This window comes from Diadema setosum, chromosome 16, assembly GCF_964275005.1.
Source record: "Diadema setosum chromosome 16, eeDiaSeto1, whole genome shotgun sequence".
In the NCBI taxonomy this organism is placed as follows: Eukaryota; Metazoa; Echinodermata; class Echinoidea; order Diadematoida; family Diadematidae; genus Diadema; species Diadema setosum.
The window spans coordinates 2,397,222-2,413,651 of NC_092700.1; the positions used below are offsets into that span (position 1 = coordinate 2,397,222).

A 16,430-nucleotide genomic window follows, 5' to 3' on the forward strand; every position below is an offset into this window, starting at 1 on the left:
AATGACACATACCAAGTACTGTGTACATGACGTCCCCACCAAAACAAACAAACAAACAAACAGACAAGCAAACAGATCAAGAATGTAGAATGAAAGAAAGAGGTTAACAAAAAGGGGTTCTGTGAACCTTTTGCTCGCAACCATGACGTTTATCGCGAAAAGGCGAAAGTTTCCCACCCCTAGTGATTTGCTCCATGAGGCCAGCTAAAATGTTCATGCCATGAACAGGTACATTGCGATATGTGCTTGACTGAATGAGGACATTTGTCACAGCCTTATCATTGATTGTGCCATGAAGCGAAAGAATCATGCTTAAATCTTTCATGTGACGTACCCATTTAAAGAAGTGCATTGACATGGGGGTGTTCTTTCATTTTCAGAGACTACCAAGAAATTTAATCTCATCGCATTCAAACTGGAACGTTACATGTTACATGAAACCATTTGCGAATTGTAAGTGTTCTCGGTTAGCTCTGTGAATGGCATTACTCTGTAGAGTCCCGTTTGATCTCCCCCCTTCAAATAGACGTGCTTGATGTCACCACTCCCTCATCAATAGTCAACATCCGCCTTGTTGGAGGAGACTCGCTGGTTGAGGGTCGGATTGAGGTTTATTACAATGGAGCCTGGGGCACTGTGTGCGACAATGGCTGGGATGACAATGACGCCCAAGTCGTTTGTAGACAACTCGGATATCCCACCACCAATGCAGAGGCTGTTGGTGGAGGAACATTCGGGGAAGGATCGGGATCAATTCTCCTTAACAACGTCGGTTGTCATGGCGGAGAATCCAGTCTTTCGAACTGTTCTTCTAACGGGTGGTATAACCATGACTGTGGACACAATGACGATGCAGGCGTTCGTTGTGGTAAGAAAGTATATTTTACAATTGGGATTTTCGAAGTTCCGCAGCAAAATGCCGGTTGGGTAAAGACAGTTTCAAAAACGCACATCCGCAATCTGTTGGAAAACAGTGACTTTTAAAAATTGTTAACGAAGTAGACGTACACGTGTCATACCTTACAAGATTATTGTTATCAGCTTTTTCTTGTGTATGTTACTAACTTTTCTACTTTATGGAATTATTTCATTCATTTGAATTTTATTTTACCCTACTCAATCGTGCCTTGACATAAATTGTCAATATCCCCAATCCTTAAATAATAAATATAATCCTTTTCATGTTGGTTTTGACGTGAAAATCACCGAATCTCTTCCCTCTTAATCTCTGCGTTGGAGGACATGCTATATTGAGAGAAGTTGAGAAAAATTTGTTTACCAACTTAGACTTTGCGTGTTGATTATTGTTAAGAAGAGTGCAGATCAATATTAAACTTTTGCTTTCTGATTTTTTTTTTCTGCGACTCCATACCCTGTAGTTAAAAAAGTGGGCAATGAAACCGTTGTAGTTTCCTGCTTATAATTATGTGCAAAACTTAATTCTTTGTTCATTTGGTTTGTTTAGTTTCAGAAAAGGGGCAGACGATCTCCCTCGGGGTGGCTGTCGGCGTGCCAAACACAGTTATTGTGTTGATCGTCGTGCTGATCATTGTTTTTGTATATCGACGACTTTCCCTCAACAAGCGAGATATGGCACAGACCGAAATGCAGCATTGCCCTCCACGCAACACCTATGTTGAACATTGTCCTACCAACCCTCCAGTAGGGATTGACAATACGGCCTTTGTCCAACCTCACGCTCAAGAACCTGTAACATCTGCTGCGACACATCCGCCGCTGTATTCGGATTTAATGCATCCGAATCCAATTCAACCTACTGGCCAAATGCAGGTGTATACAAGTCTAAAATATCCCAGTCCGGCTCAACCGACAAGTCAAATGCCGTCACCACCGTCTGAAGAGCCCGATTACCTCGTGATCGATTCCTGAGTATTTTGATATTGATGCAGATTTCATCTGAAAGACGTGCCTTAAAGAGCAGATTCCAGATAAACAATAGACTGATGATTCATATATTATTGGAAGGGTATACATATCTATTTGTGTCTTTTTTTTCTTTCTTTATGCAGAAGAAAATATTTTCTCTATGATACGCGGAGCCTCTTAGACATTGCGAAGTATTTGACTGGTATTATATAGTTACCAAAGTTTTCTGTTTTCTCATCTAAAAAAATGTAAACAAACTCCACTTGTTTTTTCGTCGTTCCATTGATTAAAAAGATCCAAAGGGAAGTTGTTCGCGATGAGAAAATAATAGTAATACATTTTATCAAGTGTGTTTTTGCTCCTGGACAATATTTCTAACATCTTCACTTTCCCCTTCACTGTTTGTAGCGCTCCTCAAGTGTTTCTGTTCTCACCAGATGTGCAATTTGGAGTTTCTACTCTTAATAATAGATTTTCTTTGATAACGTAGTGTGGTTGAAGGATTCGCGAGGGAAAACACCTGACAGGGACCACGACGTGAACGCTCCTTCAATGGCCCCCAAATGGGGTGCTGATGCGAAGACAGTACGTACAACAGCATTGGCTTTATACTATACTACCCCGAGTATGCGTCATTTGTCTGAAGTAGATCACTTCATGCCACTGAAATTGGCACTGTTTTAAATTCTTCAATTTGTGCTTTTACTGGTTCCTTAAAACCCACAAAGGTTGAATGTCTCTACCTACTGAGTGCAGGGATTGCTCCCCAAACCAATCGTAGGACTGTTGCATCCTAGAAGGAAAAGCTGAAACTGGAAAATGACCCTCGCCACCATAATTATTTTCAATTATCATTCGAAAAGTGGCTAAAATCCAGGCGCAGGTCCATGCATTCTGTAGATGTACGGAACAAAAGCCCTGACAAGCAGCTTGTATCCCTGTGGATTGAACATCTTACCCATACACTGCATACGGTTTCTGCTATCGGCCTTAAGGAAACTACATCATCAGGCTCTAGTGAGGCATGGCCTTCCTGGTCTTGCTGCAATCGCCTAAGAACTGCCGTCGGCCGCTGCAAATCCAACCTAGCAAAGTGGGGGTATAGTGAGAATGATGACGTCACCTGCCTGTGTGGAGAGAAGCAGAATATGCAATATCTCCTTGCACACAAGAAGATCTGGCAGATCTAACGCCCTGTGCCAGGCAGTGCATCCAATATTGGATTGGACGAATCTGACATTCCATTCTGTGTAGTAACTCGAAAAGAAAAATATAGATTTTCATCATCATGAAATTGTTAAACATTCTCAACCACCAGGAACCCATTCGGAATTAGCAATGACAAGCAATGCGCGTTCCTCAGGTAGAAAGAGCCAAATCCCAAAGGATCATTTAGTGGTTCCTGAGATATATGATGCTTCTAGGCTGCTCACTGTTTCTTAGTCAAAGTCCTTTTCATGGAAAGGAAAATATGGCTAGAATGTAATACCTAGCCGTTACCTTGTGGATGGTAAAAGTCAACTCCTAACCATCCCGTAGCTGAGCATGGGATACATTCTTATGCAATGACTTTTCATTTTAAAGGACAGACATCTTGGATCTTGTGTCCCAGAAGGCTTCAGTCTCTATATAGTGGTATGTAGCAATTACTGCTTCTGTTCGGTTAAGTGGTGTGGAATTAGTTGGTGTTAGTATCTGTTGGATTGAGGACTACGCCCGGTCCCTTTGGAGTGCCCTGTTGAGGTTTCTGGATTGAATTTTGAACTCTTTGACCACTTCCGGTGATGTGGTCACTTCCAACACACTAGCAAAGACAGCACGTGCCCCCTGGATTTATCGGTAATGTCAGCATGAAGAAGTACACCTCGCTCTAATCTTCATCGAGTCTCAAAGATGTTGCCCTTTGGGATGCCGTGACCACTCTTTCCCACTGGGCAATTTGTTACCGATTGCCGATATTACCGGTAATATCACACCAAAATTTGACCAAGACCTAATATTACTAATATTACCCTGTTGTTTAACAAATGATTTTACCCGTGTAATAATGAAAGTGTTATAAATTCCTTATCATTTTTTATGCTGAGGATAAGGATAACATATAAATGATCCTCGAGGCCGACAGGATCTGTCTCTGATAAGGAAAACAATTGAAAAACGGTGCACCTCGTAACGTAATGTTCAAGTCCAAAATATTACTGTTACCACCCTGTTGAAACCGACTTCTTACCGAGTTACAACAGGGTGATGAGGAGTAATATGGGTAATGATGAATGGCTTTAATTGGTTATAACATTGCAAACATGAGTAATTACAGTAATCTTGTAGCAATCCCAGCAAACTTTTCAAGTTCCACAAATCACTGCTATCATTCTGTTGAAACCAACATTTTACCGAGTTACAACAGGGTGATGAGGGGTAACATGGGTAATGATGAATGGCTTTAATTGGTCATAATCCTGGGAACTTGAATAATAGCAGTAACCTATATAGCAATCCCAGCGAAATTTTCAAGTCCCCCAGAATACTGTTATCATCCTGTTGAAACCAACACTTTACCGAGTTACAACAGGGTGATGAGTGGTAATATGGGTAATGTTGAATAGTTTTAAATGGTTATAACATTGCGAACTATAGAAAGAAATATTTTATTCCATTTTCTTTTTTATTTTGAATTGTTTTCTTTTTGTTTGTTATATAATACTTAGTACACAAGCTTAACTTTAGTATAGTTTACATCATAATATACACACTATGTCTGTAGATTTTTCAAGTACTGCTCGTTTCTGTACAGCTTCCATTTTAAAGATGGGCCATCCCTTTTGCATTCCTTCTCAAATAGCACAGAACATGATATATTTCACCAGAATGACAAGACTATTGTAAAGCTATAACATTTCTGTGATATTTGAAGGTTGTTAGCCGTTAAAATTCAAATAATGCACCAAACGGTCACCGTAACGTATTCTGTGTACTAGGCACAGCTGCATACATTAATCCTCTTGTGGTTGTTATATGATATATATGTACTTCGAACAGAAGATATACATGTGAAAGCTGTCAGAAAAGAAGAATTTACTGGCTTCTCTTACTTTGTTATCGATGGCAAATGGCAACACACCACTTACATGAACTGCATAAGTGCATCATACAGGTCTGTAACACTAGATTAGTAGATTAGTTTTGTAATTTTTTCGTAGTACGAAAAAAATTATTCAAATCTTAACGGTCAATTAACTAAACAAATAAAGAACCTCTTGAGTTCAAAATTTAGAGGAGGTTTCCAAATAGTGTTTTCTTCAATACCTAAGTGTTCTCACCGTGTTGTCCAGGGTTACTGTAACAGAGAAAGGCGCTGTCCTATGCGGTAAAAATGTTATGTTATATCTACATACCTAGGCAAATATAGTTTAGCTTAATTTCACTTGTATTTATGTGACTTTTTGCCTTTTTCAGCTGTATGTACATCCTGTTCCTTTTCATTCTCTTTTGCAACCATTTTTCGGTGTTTGATGAATGTTTAACTGTTATGCAGTATAGTGTAGTCCCAGACACTCATAATCGTATCACGTACATGTAGGCCGTATTACAATGTATGACTGTCCTATCCCCCCCCCCCCCATTTGTTTTACCTTGTTTTAGTTCAGGTATTGTCTAATGGTTAGTTAAGGGACATAGAGAATATTGTTAAATTTTCAAAGTTTGGCTTACTGTATTTTGAAGATGAAATGATTCATAGAAGTGTAGTTTGTCGAAACTTGTAAAGAAATACAATAAGTAAATGGAAAAACATGGACAAACTAAGAAAAAATAACTTAGGTTGATTCTTTTTGATCAAATGCCATCATATCGTAGGTTGGAATAATGAATATTGTAAAGGTCAACTCCCATTTGTATATGTACGTCCAATGATTGTACCTACGTCCAACCGTGTACGTCCACCACGATACTAAAACATAGAATATCTCCATATAAATGTATAAACAAAGCCTAATTTTGGTACTTAATTACCATTTGACATCTTCTTCTTGTATTCATACCTAAATTCTAAGAAAAAAATCTGAATAAATCACAGGAATTCTAAATTGAAAATGAGATGTTGGAAAAAAAAATATCTCTGCGTACGTCCAACCGGACGGTGTTTTCCAATTTTTCCAAGGTCACAGAAAGAGTGTTGCCCAAAAATTATGTGTCAATGTTTTCTTTCATACAGGTATGTCTGGTTAGAGAAAAATAGTTTCAATAATGTCCCTTTCTTTTGATAGTTAATTAAAGTTTGTGAAATGTTCGTCCGTACGATATTTAGGAATAACCCTGTTTATACAACTCAAGTTTATGTAATTATATTAAGTACAAGAGAGCTGAAACAAAATATTTACTTACCTGCTGGAAAATAAAAACAGATTTTTGTTTCATGTGTAACACACTGGGTCAGAAAATGCCTTTGTGTGTATGCACCCATTTGCTTATCAAAACCAACATGCGTGTATGTGGTGTTTATGATTACATTCGTGAGCATGTTGTTAACGTGCAGCTTTTACTTGTCTCTGAGTAGTCTCAATCTTGACATAACAACTGGAACCAGTTCAACTCTTCTCATTTTCTGGAAAATATGTTTGAAAAAAAAAAAAATGTGCGCAGTGTTCCCTTTCTTATAGCCAGGCAGAAACATAATTATGTTTAGGTATTACCATGAGCACATGCCACAGGTAATAACAGTATGGCAATGTCCGAAATATCGGTTATATCATCCTTGATAATATTGGGTAAGTGGGGTAATATCGGCCCTTGGGTAGTAAGAACATGACAATGCTGGAAATATCGGTTACGTCATTTCTGGTGATTTTTAGCAAATGGGGTAATATCGGGTGGTAATAACGTGGCAATGCCGGAAATATCGGTTACATCATCCCGGGTAGTATTGGGTAAATGGGGTAATATCGGGTGGTTTCCGTACCATGAATATTCATGCATATTCACGAATATTCAAATGAGAAAATGTATGACCTAATTTTAGTAACCATGTCTTAACGCATTAACATTTTGCAGGTAATTAACAGAATGTGATAGAGTATACGTCAGTTAGGAATAGCTAGGTATATTTAATATACAGTAGGACACTAGGAACAGGACCTTGGTTAGGTTAGGATAGGATTAGGAGTAGGGCATATTAAGCCCAAAATTGTGCCTAACTTAATCTCATAACTAATTAATATGCCCACTTCAATCCTTAGTCTTTATTTTTTACCCAATAATATCGGGTGGTAATAACACGGGAATGTGGGTAATATCGGTTACATCATACTGAGTAATATTGGGTAAATGCAGTAATAACGGGTGGTAATAACGTGGAAATGCTGGAAATATCGGTTACATCATACCAAGTTTATTGGGTAAATGGAGTAATATCGGTGGAAATAACGTGGAAATGTCGGAAATATCAGTTTCATCATAACGGGTAATATTGGGTAAATGCAGTCATATACCAGGGTAATAGTGGGTGAACTGCAGTAATATCGGGTGGTTAATAACATGGAAATGCTGGAAATATCGGTTACATCATACCGGGTAATATTATTGGTAAATGGAGTAATATCGGGTCCGTGTAATATCGGGGAAAGATTGGTCTACTATTTTCCCGTTACTACCCACTGGTGTTACCATGGAAATTACAACGTTATTACCTGTTACATCGGGTAAAATGCCCAGTGGATTCCTCGGGACTAACGCCCTCACGAAAAAATTGAAAATGAGACGGTCCTTTCGGTTCTTATTGTCGCCTAGTAAGACTTGAATAATTTTGAGATAGAAGCGAAGGCGGAGACCTGAATTCAGTGCTTTCAAAACGGCGCCTACCACCACACCCTCTGAGTAACCCTTGGTAAGCTTGATTGATATGACTGGCTCGAGACACAAAACCTGTCCTTCTGGCTGGTGTTCCCGATCTAACGACTTCAGTATTAGTTTATAGTTTCGGGTGTCGCTGGGTGGAATATCCACATGACCTGTCTGGTTTTCCTCCATTGGCATCGACACAGGAGGTTTACTTTGCTTTTCATGTGCCAACAGCCCTTTCGGCATCGTCTTGCTTTGTTCATTATCGGCTAGCTCCTCCATGAAAGACCTCAAGGGACTTAAATTCTCCCGCTTAGAGGTCCTGTTCGCAAAAAAAAAAAAATATATATATATAAATATATATATATAGCTCTCTCTCTCTTTAGTTGTAATTTCTCCCCTCTTACCCTTTGTCTTTCGCTGTTATTTTCTCCATGATGGTCAGGTGTGAGGTGATGCACAGTCCTAGCGGGGGATCAGGGAATAAAATTCTACCCATGTCTCAGGGTACCGTGTCCAACGCGTTAATATCTTTCAACGTTCAAAGTTCAAATTTATTTTCACCTTTATCAAATGATCAGAGAAGATTATATACAATGTATTCACAGAGCATATGTTATTGCAAAGACGTAAATTAACAAAATACACTTGTTAATGAGTAACAGAAGGAAGAAAACATAAATGCATTTAGTTTCCCTTTTTAATGTATTGATATCATTATATGCATAGTACAAATCAATAAGGATTGGAATTGGAAATGGAGGGTCCCACTAAAAAGCATTTAAAGCTTGTACGATCATGGGAACCTCAGAAAATATATGTGACCCTGCACCACAAAACAAAGAAAAAGTCGCCAGACATGATTTTTTTTTTTTAGTTAAGACCATATTCTGAAAGAGCAGACTTTAAGCTTTAAAATTATGTATAATTCAAATCAAATGGAATCTCCTAACCTATCTAAATATTGGAAAGAAAGCACAAACTCAGGTAAAGTGTGAACTTGGAAAAGAGGCTCTGAAGTACAGTGTCTATTCAAGCGCTTAATCTTTACCAAACCGTGCTGGTTGTGCGATGAATGGTACAAAAACAGGAAGTAAACCACCTGAGTAACAACAATGAAGGGATTATCAGATTCAACTGAAATTAGGCATGCCTCATTAACACATTCTGTCCATAATTAATGCCAACTTTCAAAGCAGTATCCCGTCAAAAGTTATTAGAGTTGAAAGTGGAGAGTGTGTACAAGGTTTTTTCAGAAATGAAAAAGGGACTCTAAAGACACACCTAATCACACTATTCTACCAAAATGTTCAAGATAAAGTGGTAAAAAAAAAAAAAACCACACTTTTCCGCCTGTTTTATGATCCCAAATTTCAGTATAATGTAAAAAAAGACTTGCTCTTTCAGAAAATATGAAAAAGTCAAGATCGGCTAGGTTGATCCATTTCACGTAGTATTTTCAGTCCTCACGCAAAATCAGTGTGTGCGACTTTTTGTTCGTTTTGTTATGCACGGTCACATAATAAGAGAATGAACAATGAATTAACACAACTACAACTTGAGCAGATATATAACAAACAGAACAAATCACAAGCGTCAGATAATAGTAATGATAATAATAAAAATCATAATGATGACGATGATAATAGTAATAATAATAATTATAATATAGGTAGATAATATTAGATGCATATTACGCTTAAAAGACGAAAATGTTTCGAAGCGCTTTTTAACAAACAAGATAGAAGAGTAACAAACAATATAAATCGACTACGTGTTACAAAAAGCTGTTACTATAAGTGTCTGCGTGTGTGTGTGTGTGTGAACTTTGTCATTTCTTATCACGCTGATCGTGTGCCTGAGGTTAGAATTTCACCCTCGCGAACATGGCGTATCTCTCCACTGATCTGTCTAGAAATCAGTCCCTATCTCGCAGCGGTCGGCTTTGGCGCCCTTCCAAGAGCCAAAAGAAACAGGAAAGTCTTATAAAGGATAAAATTCGCACGCCATTTTATTCAGCTCTGTGTTTACAAAAGCAGGAACGAAGAACATATAGATGAATAGATGAGTTGATGAAAAAATGACACGGAAATTGAAATGGAATGAGTTGTCATTAACGGAATGCAGTAGCTGTTTTCATTGTCAGTGTGAATGCATTACCTTTGCTCATGAGCAAACTATTATATTTCATAACGTTTTATTTTAGCCTTTCTTCTACTGCTGCACCATCTGATACGTTTTTGGCCCGTTGTTGCTTCTCCCTTTTCCGATTTAAATTTACCTCCTCGAGTGTGAGTGCAGACAATTTGGATTAAAGCAGTGAAACAGAAGGACAGAACTTGGTGAAAAACCATTCTTTTCTTGTTTTAGTTCTTTATATTGACCGATTCGGGTTCGTTGAGGGCAGCAGACATTTTATGGCACTGGGCGCAGCCATGAGCTCAAATTGCGGTGTCTCAGCCGACCCCCCCTGCTCTCCCCCACCCCACGGGCAACATGTTTATCGCGCACTTGTAACAAAGGTTCGCGCACTAAGCAAGCATTCGCGCACTCAGTACGAGATGCCCATTGGCTAAAACAACCATGCATCAGTTTTTCATTCTGCGCGCGTGAGAGGGGTGGGGAGAGAGGAGGGGGGGGGGGGGGTCGGATGATACACCGCAGTAATGGCGCTGCCCATGCCAAAAATACACATAGCGCGTCACAGAATCGGTCAATATATATAACAACAATGCTATGCGCGTCATGCGCGTAGTGCGTTGACCTGGAGCTGCGTTGTCAAGGAGAGCGCTGATACGTATAGGGGTATGGTAGAAAGTGAAATCTCAATGAAGACTGAACTCAGACTCAACAAAAGTTTCAAGTGCTTGTTTGAATCATACTATGCTATATATACTCTTTATAAAAATACATTGCTATATATACGTCCTTGTAATAATAGACTTTAGCGATTCTATTTTTTTCGTAGATAAACATCGAAGAAAAGACGCCTATAAAGCATTGATTACAAATGGAGAAGAAATTAAAACGAATGAGCTAATAATACAACTAGTTATTAGAGCATCTGTTTACTGTAAAAATAAAAATTATATATATATATATATATATATATATATATATATGTATATACATATATATATATGTATATATATATATGTATATATATATATATATGTATATATATATATATACCTATATATATATATATATATATATATATATATATATATATATATATATATATATATGTATATATATATATGAATAACAGCAATAAATAGTTTCTGCTCGGAGTCCTAAGAAAGTATAGATTCACAACAGTAGGTCAATATAAACTCCGTTGGAGACGTAAATTTGACGAATTTTCGCCCATAGGGCTTTGTCAAGTCAATACATTTGACAATTTATTTTGAAGCAGATCAAAATAAAAGATGCGTCGTCACTGTGATGGTAGCGCGTCCATAACAAGATGCGCACAAACACAAAAAGCGCACAAGGGCGCACAATATATTGTATTTTCCTTACCTTCCTAGTTTTCTTTGTGACGTCCTACCTTGTGCGCTAATTGTCTATGTGCGCCCTTGTGCGCTTTTTGTGTTTGTGCGCATCTTGTTATGGACGCGCTACCATCACAGTGACGACGCATCTTTTATTTTGATCTGCTTCAAAATAAATTGTCAAATGTATTGACTTGACAAAGCCCTATGGGCGAAAATTCGTCAAATTTACGTCTCCAACGGAGTTTATATTGACCTACTGTTGTGAATATATATATATATATATATATATATACCTATTTATATATATATATATATATGTATATATCTATATATATATATATACATATATATGTATATATATATATATATATATATATATATATATATATATATATGAAGAGTTTGTTTGCAAAAACCGATAAGTCCATATATGCCAAATGGAGATATTTGCGATTAAAGGTCAAGAAAAATAAAGAGAATAATGAGAAAATTTTTGCTTCTTTTGACCAAAACTTTAAAAATATACCTTTACATGTAGTGACCAATGTATCATTTAAAAGGTATTATTTTGTACATTATGACAGAAATCGTACTTCAAAATCTTCAAAAATGGACTTGTCGGTTTTTGCAAACAAACCCTTCATATATATATATATACAGTACTCTCCGCATAATCGGGTAGGCACGGACAGAGCGTTTCTTACCCGATTAATCGGAGTACCCGATTAACAGAAGAAAACGTCTCATTCACAATTGACAAACACAATGTGTATTTTAATACATACATTGTACACTGCACCAAATACCTATACACTGTATGCTTAACACGCGTGCTTGCACGGCACATTATACATACCTTACACTTGCTCAGTCACGAGCAATAATTTACACTCTGTTTATGGACAAATATGTCTCCAGAAAACTTGGTCGTTTGACTATAGACTAACACGCAGGCGTTTTCCGAAATGAACATGTCTCTTTGCGTGCACGAGTCGCGTAGAACGTCGCGTTACTTTTCGAGATGTGACTGGGGAAAAGCAAAATTATGGAGCTGGTGCATGGAATGATTTTCGTTGCAAACTCCTCGTATTGTGAATATTGCTGCAGAGCAAGGGAGGAGCGCAAGTGTGTTCAACTCCTGTCTGTCTATGCGATTGTGAGTGCCAGTTACATGTGTAATGTTCGTTTTCGTACACCAAGTCGGTACTTGTACATGTGTTTTCAAGTTTAATCACTCCCCAAATGATCGGTCTTCTTTGCAAATTGAGCAGAGAACGCCATGATGTCATGCATGATTTCTTAAAGTGTTACGTCTGCGAAAATGTAAGGGTAGAAATTAGATTAGAAGAAAATTATTTACCCATTTATGCGGGGAGGCAACCCGATTATCAGGTAATTTTAATGTGCATTGGAATTGACTCTGACATTACTACCCAATTAAACGGATTACCCGTTTAAGCGATACCCGATTACGCGGAAAGTGGATATATATATATATATATATATATATATATATATATATATATGATTTTAAAAAAAAAATCTCATTTTGTACCACACTATGTATCTCTATCGGCTTTAAAATGTCTTCAATAAGGCTTCACGTCCTCATTTTACTCAAAATTGATCGATATCTTTATTAATTAATTCTTAAGGAATGCATGACGCAGGATAGAAGAGCTCCGGAGAAAGAGAAGTGAGAGAATGAATGTAACATATTAAAGGAGGGTGAGAATTCGAGAGACGCAAAGAGAAGGGGAAAGAGAAAATGAAGAGAGAGAGAGAGAGAGAGAATAGAAGGAAGTCAGGGAGAGAGGGGGAGCAGGGAGAGCGTATTCTTATTTACGACGCCGTTGCCTGTGGCAACATCGCAGTATTGTATTTTAAGCACGTCCCCTCCGTCGTTTACGACTTCGCTCCGAGAACTGTCCTCCTCGTGTCACGTCTATGGAAGACAGCGACATACTTCGGAGAGACGAAAGTGCAGAGCCTGCCTGATGCCCGAGGAAAGAGGAGAGGTGATCTCTATCAATAATTCAACTATTGAATAATGGCGGGTCTTCCATCAGCATTATTATGTGTTGCTGCATTGACTTTGTCCTCTCTGTCTTTTCTTTTTCAATTTTTCATTGCATTTGAATAATCATACAAGGAAGCTATGTCATGTCGTATCCAACATCAAAGTATTATCATGGACAAAGATTTAATCGAACGTTAGCTTTTACAAACTTACTTTTAGATAGGTGTTATCGTATTTCTCTAGCATATTCCCCTGTATACGAGTTTCCCTTGAATAATATGGAATAATTTGAAATTAAAAGTGTTGCCGTAATTAGCGTAATAATAGCGTAACGGATTAGTCTATGTTTTCAAGTTGGGAGCATCCTACAACATGTGACATTTGACGTGCTGTACTGTTGCAAAATATATAATTTCTATCTGCTGAAGTGTCAATTAAACTTTAGGGTAAATCTCTTCTGTTCTTTTTTTTTCTGATGTCCATTAACTAATGGAATTTAATTCTCTGTCTGGGAGAGGAACAGCGTAATGAGCGTAAATCCACACGACATGTGTGCAGGGGCGTGTCGTTACCACGGCTACCGTTTTCACTATCCCAGACACAGGATTTGTCAAAGTGCTTTGGCGCGCTCCCTACCGACCTACCCCTGCCGATAATTGGAAATAACTTGATAAAACGCATTCTATGGTAGGGGCGCTTATAATAAACCCAATTGATGTCATCTGTACGAGCTGTGCGTGTGTTCCACTTCGACGCCACTCCACTCTTCCGGATGCTTTGGATGAAACAGTTCTTTTCCTCTGTTTTTTTTTCCCAGCACCCTTTTCTCCCTCTCTCTTCTCCCGCTTCCATTTCGAACCTTTCGTCACAGAGCTGACGCGACCGTCTGCTTGTCGGCTGAAACAATACGCCATCCCCCGGCGGCATCCCCTCTGCTCTCCGCGATCGGGGAGCTTTTGTGATCGGAAGGGTTGAATTTCGGCGCGAAAGCCTTTTACTCTTTGGCTGATGTGCAAAGGCTACATAGAACGCCACACGCACACGCACCATTCTATGCCCGTCTTCAGTAGACGGCGATAAGCGCGATTCTCTAAGAGACAGGCAGCGAGGTTCTGGTAGTGCGCACTTATCCATCTGCGGAGCTCGATCGTTAAAATCAACCTCAGCGAGGGGGACACTCGATCCTCCCATTTCATTCTAATCGGCTCGTTAGACCAGAGCGCACTCGCTTGGAATCTCGCAGTGTTGGACTACGCTACGGGATTAATGATAACGGGTTTCGTGGCGGACTTACGACGTGAAATCCTGTCAAATGGATTCTAAGTGGATATAACGCCTTTTACCTCCCGTGTCTGTGGGGATTGCTGCCGCAGTAAGGAACATGGGAACTACTACGGCTTTCGGGGTGCCAAAAAAGCGAACATGATTTGTGTGCTGAACGTGAGAAAGCTTACAGCCAGTTGGGAAGCGACAAATGGACTTGCCGCCATCAAGCGCCGTAGTATCGGTAAGTCCGTCGTCTGCTAGCTTCCACTGTTTACTCATGTACATGGGAGGGATGTCAGTTGTTTCTTCCTTTTGACACGTCACTCATAATTTACAGTCTAGGGCTGATTCTCAAGGTGTTTGATTCTTCGGAAAAACAGTGAAATTAATTATCATTTATGCGCAACGTCGTATCACGTAGTCCAGACTAGATCTGAATTTAATGGGGTTTTATACATCCTTGTAATTTGTGCGTTTGGCAAGACTCAGAGAAACTAGCTCATAATTTCCATTAGGCTCGCGTGAGCAACATCCTTGAAGAAAAAAATCTCGTTATAGTTTACTATTTAAGACCACACATAAAGCAGACAGTTTACGTGGCATTTTTCCCCATCTGATATTTGTTTCGTATTGACCCCTACTTCCCGGTTTCAGTTTTAAATATGGTTGATTCACTCGAATAATAAGTTGATGGGGTTCATCTGTGGATAATCTATTTTTGTTTTCCTGTTGTGCTCGTGTGCTTGTTTATGTTATCATGACATTATGAATTGTTATTTGAAGATTTCATGCAAGGTCCATATCGTTGTATTTAGTCACTATACAGTGAAGGTGAATAGAGTATTCTCCGCCATCTCTGCAGTGTGCACAGACAGGCGAGGCTGTAAACCACATGGATGCTAGATACACGTGTATTATTAAAGTTAGGAAGTCCGGTACCTCAATGATGAGTGTGACGTCTTTTAAAACGCATGTACGATGAATGTACCTCTTGACAATTATTAAGTACTATGTAATCATGCAGTATGGCTTGAGTCGACCGTCTACGCGAATCCATAGATATTATTCTGCTATGATTTATGTATTGTAAACATCAATTCTTACGGACACCGCATCAATTCGTGTCCTTCTTCCATCCCAAATTACCCATGATGCTTAACCACGAGACATGGCTCATAATTATATAAGATAAGAATCCCGCATCAGCTCCGTTTACACATATTTAAAAAGCACAACTCACCATCTTTGATCCCGTGTCTTTAATGTCCCCATCGAGTGTTAAACATGGAAGAACCCACTTGTTTTATGCTGTTGTGTCGACAAAAGATGTTTTACTTAGGCGACTGTGGCTTGTGTGGAGTGATCTCTAACAATCAAACCACACTTAATATGACCATATCATATTGACTGGTCTTATGCAAAGTCAAAAATAGAAATCCTTGTCATGTATGTATACATGCATCTTACTGACGGGACAAATTATTAAGCAAAAAGTAGATTTCTTGAAAACAAAACAAAAAAGATTGAGCGCTCATTATAATACAGACAAGAACTTTATCAACTCAATTCAATTCAATTCAGTACTATTTTATTTCCATCAAAGAGAGATAGAGAAAAAAAAAGATAATTCAAAGCGGTACAAGTTGTCAAATTGACTTTCATTCATCTCTTAAGGATAGTTAATCGAACACATATGCAGGAATGATATTACAACAACAACAACAACAACAGAAACATGCACACTTTGTCATGTAATAGTGGCGGTACACGATGAATCAAGCAGCTTGAACTTCACGGAAGACGTGATGCACTTTTTCTTTCTCTTCCATAGACTTTGTTATGGAACCATTCTCTACTCTTTGCTGATGTCAGGAATTTAGGATCGCGTGATTACGTGCATGGCGTTGAACTCTGAACATTGA

General features: G+C 38.5%; 1 pseudogene; it reads left to right on the plus strand.

The window, feature by feature from the left end:
- LOC140240198 (scavenger receptor cysteine-rich domain-containing protein DMBT1-like) overlaps positions 1-1,890 on the plus strand; it is a 50,845-nt pseudogene extending 48,955 nt beyond the window's left edge.
- Positions 1,891-16,430: the final 14,540 nt, after the last annotated feature.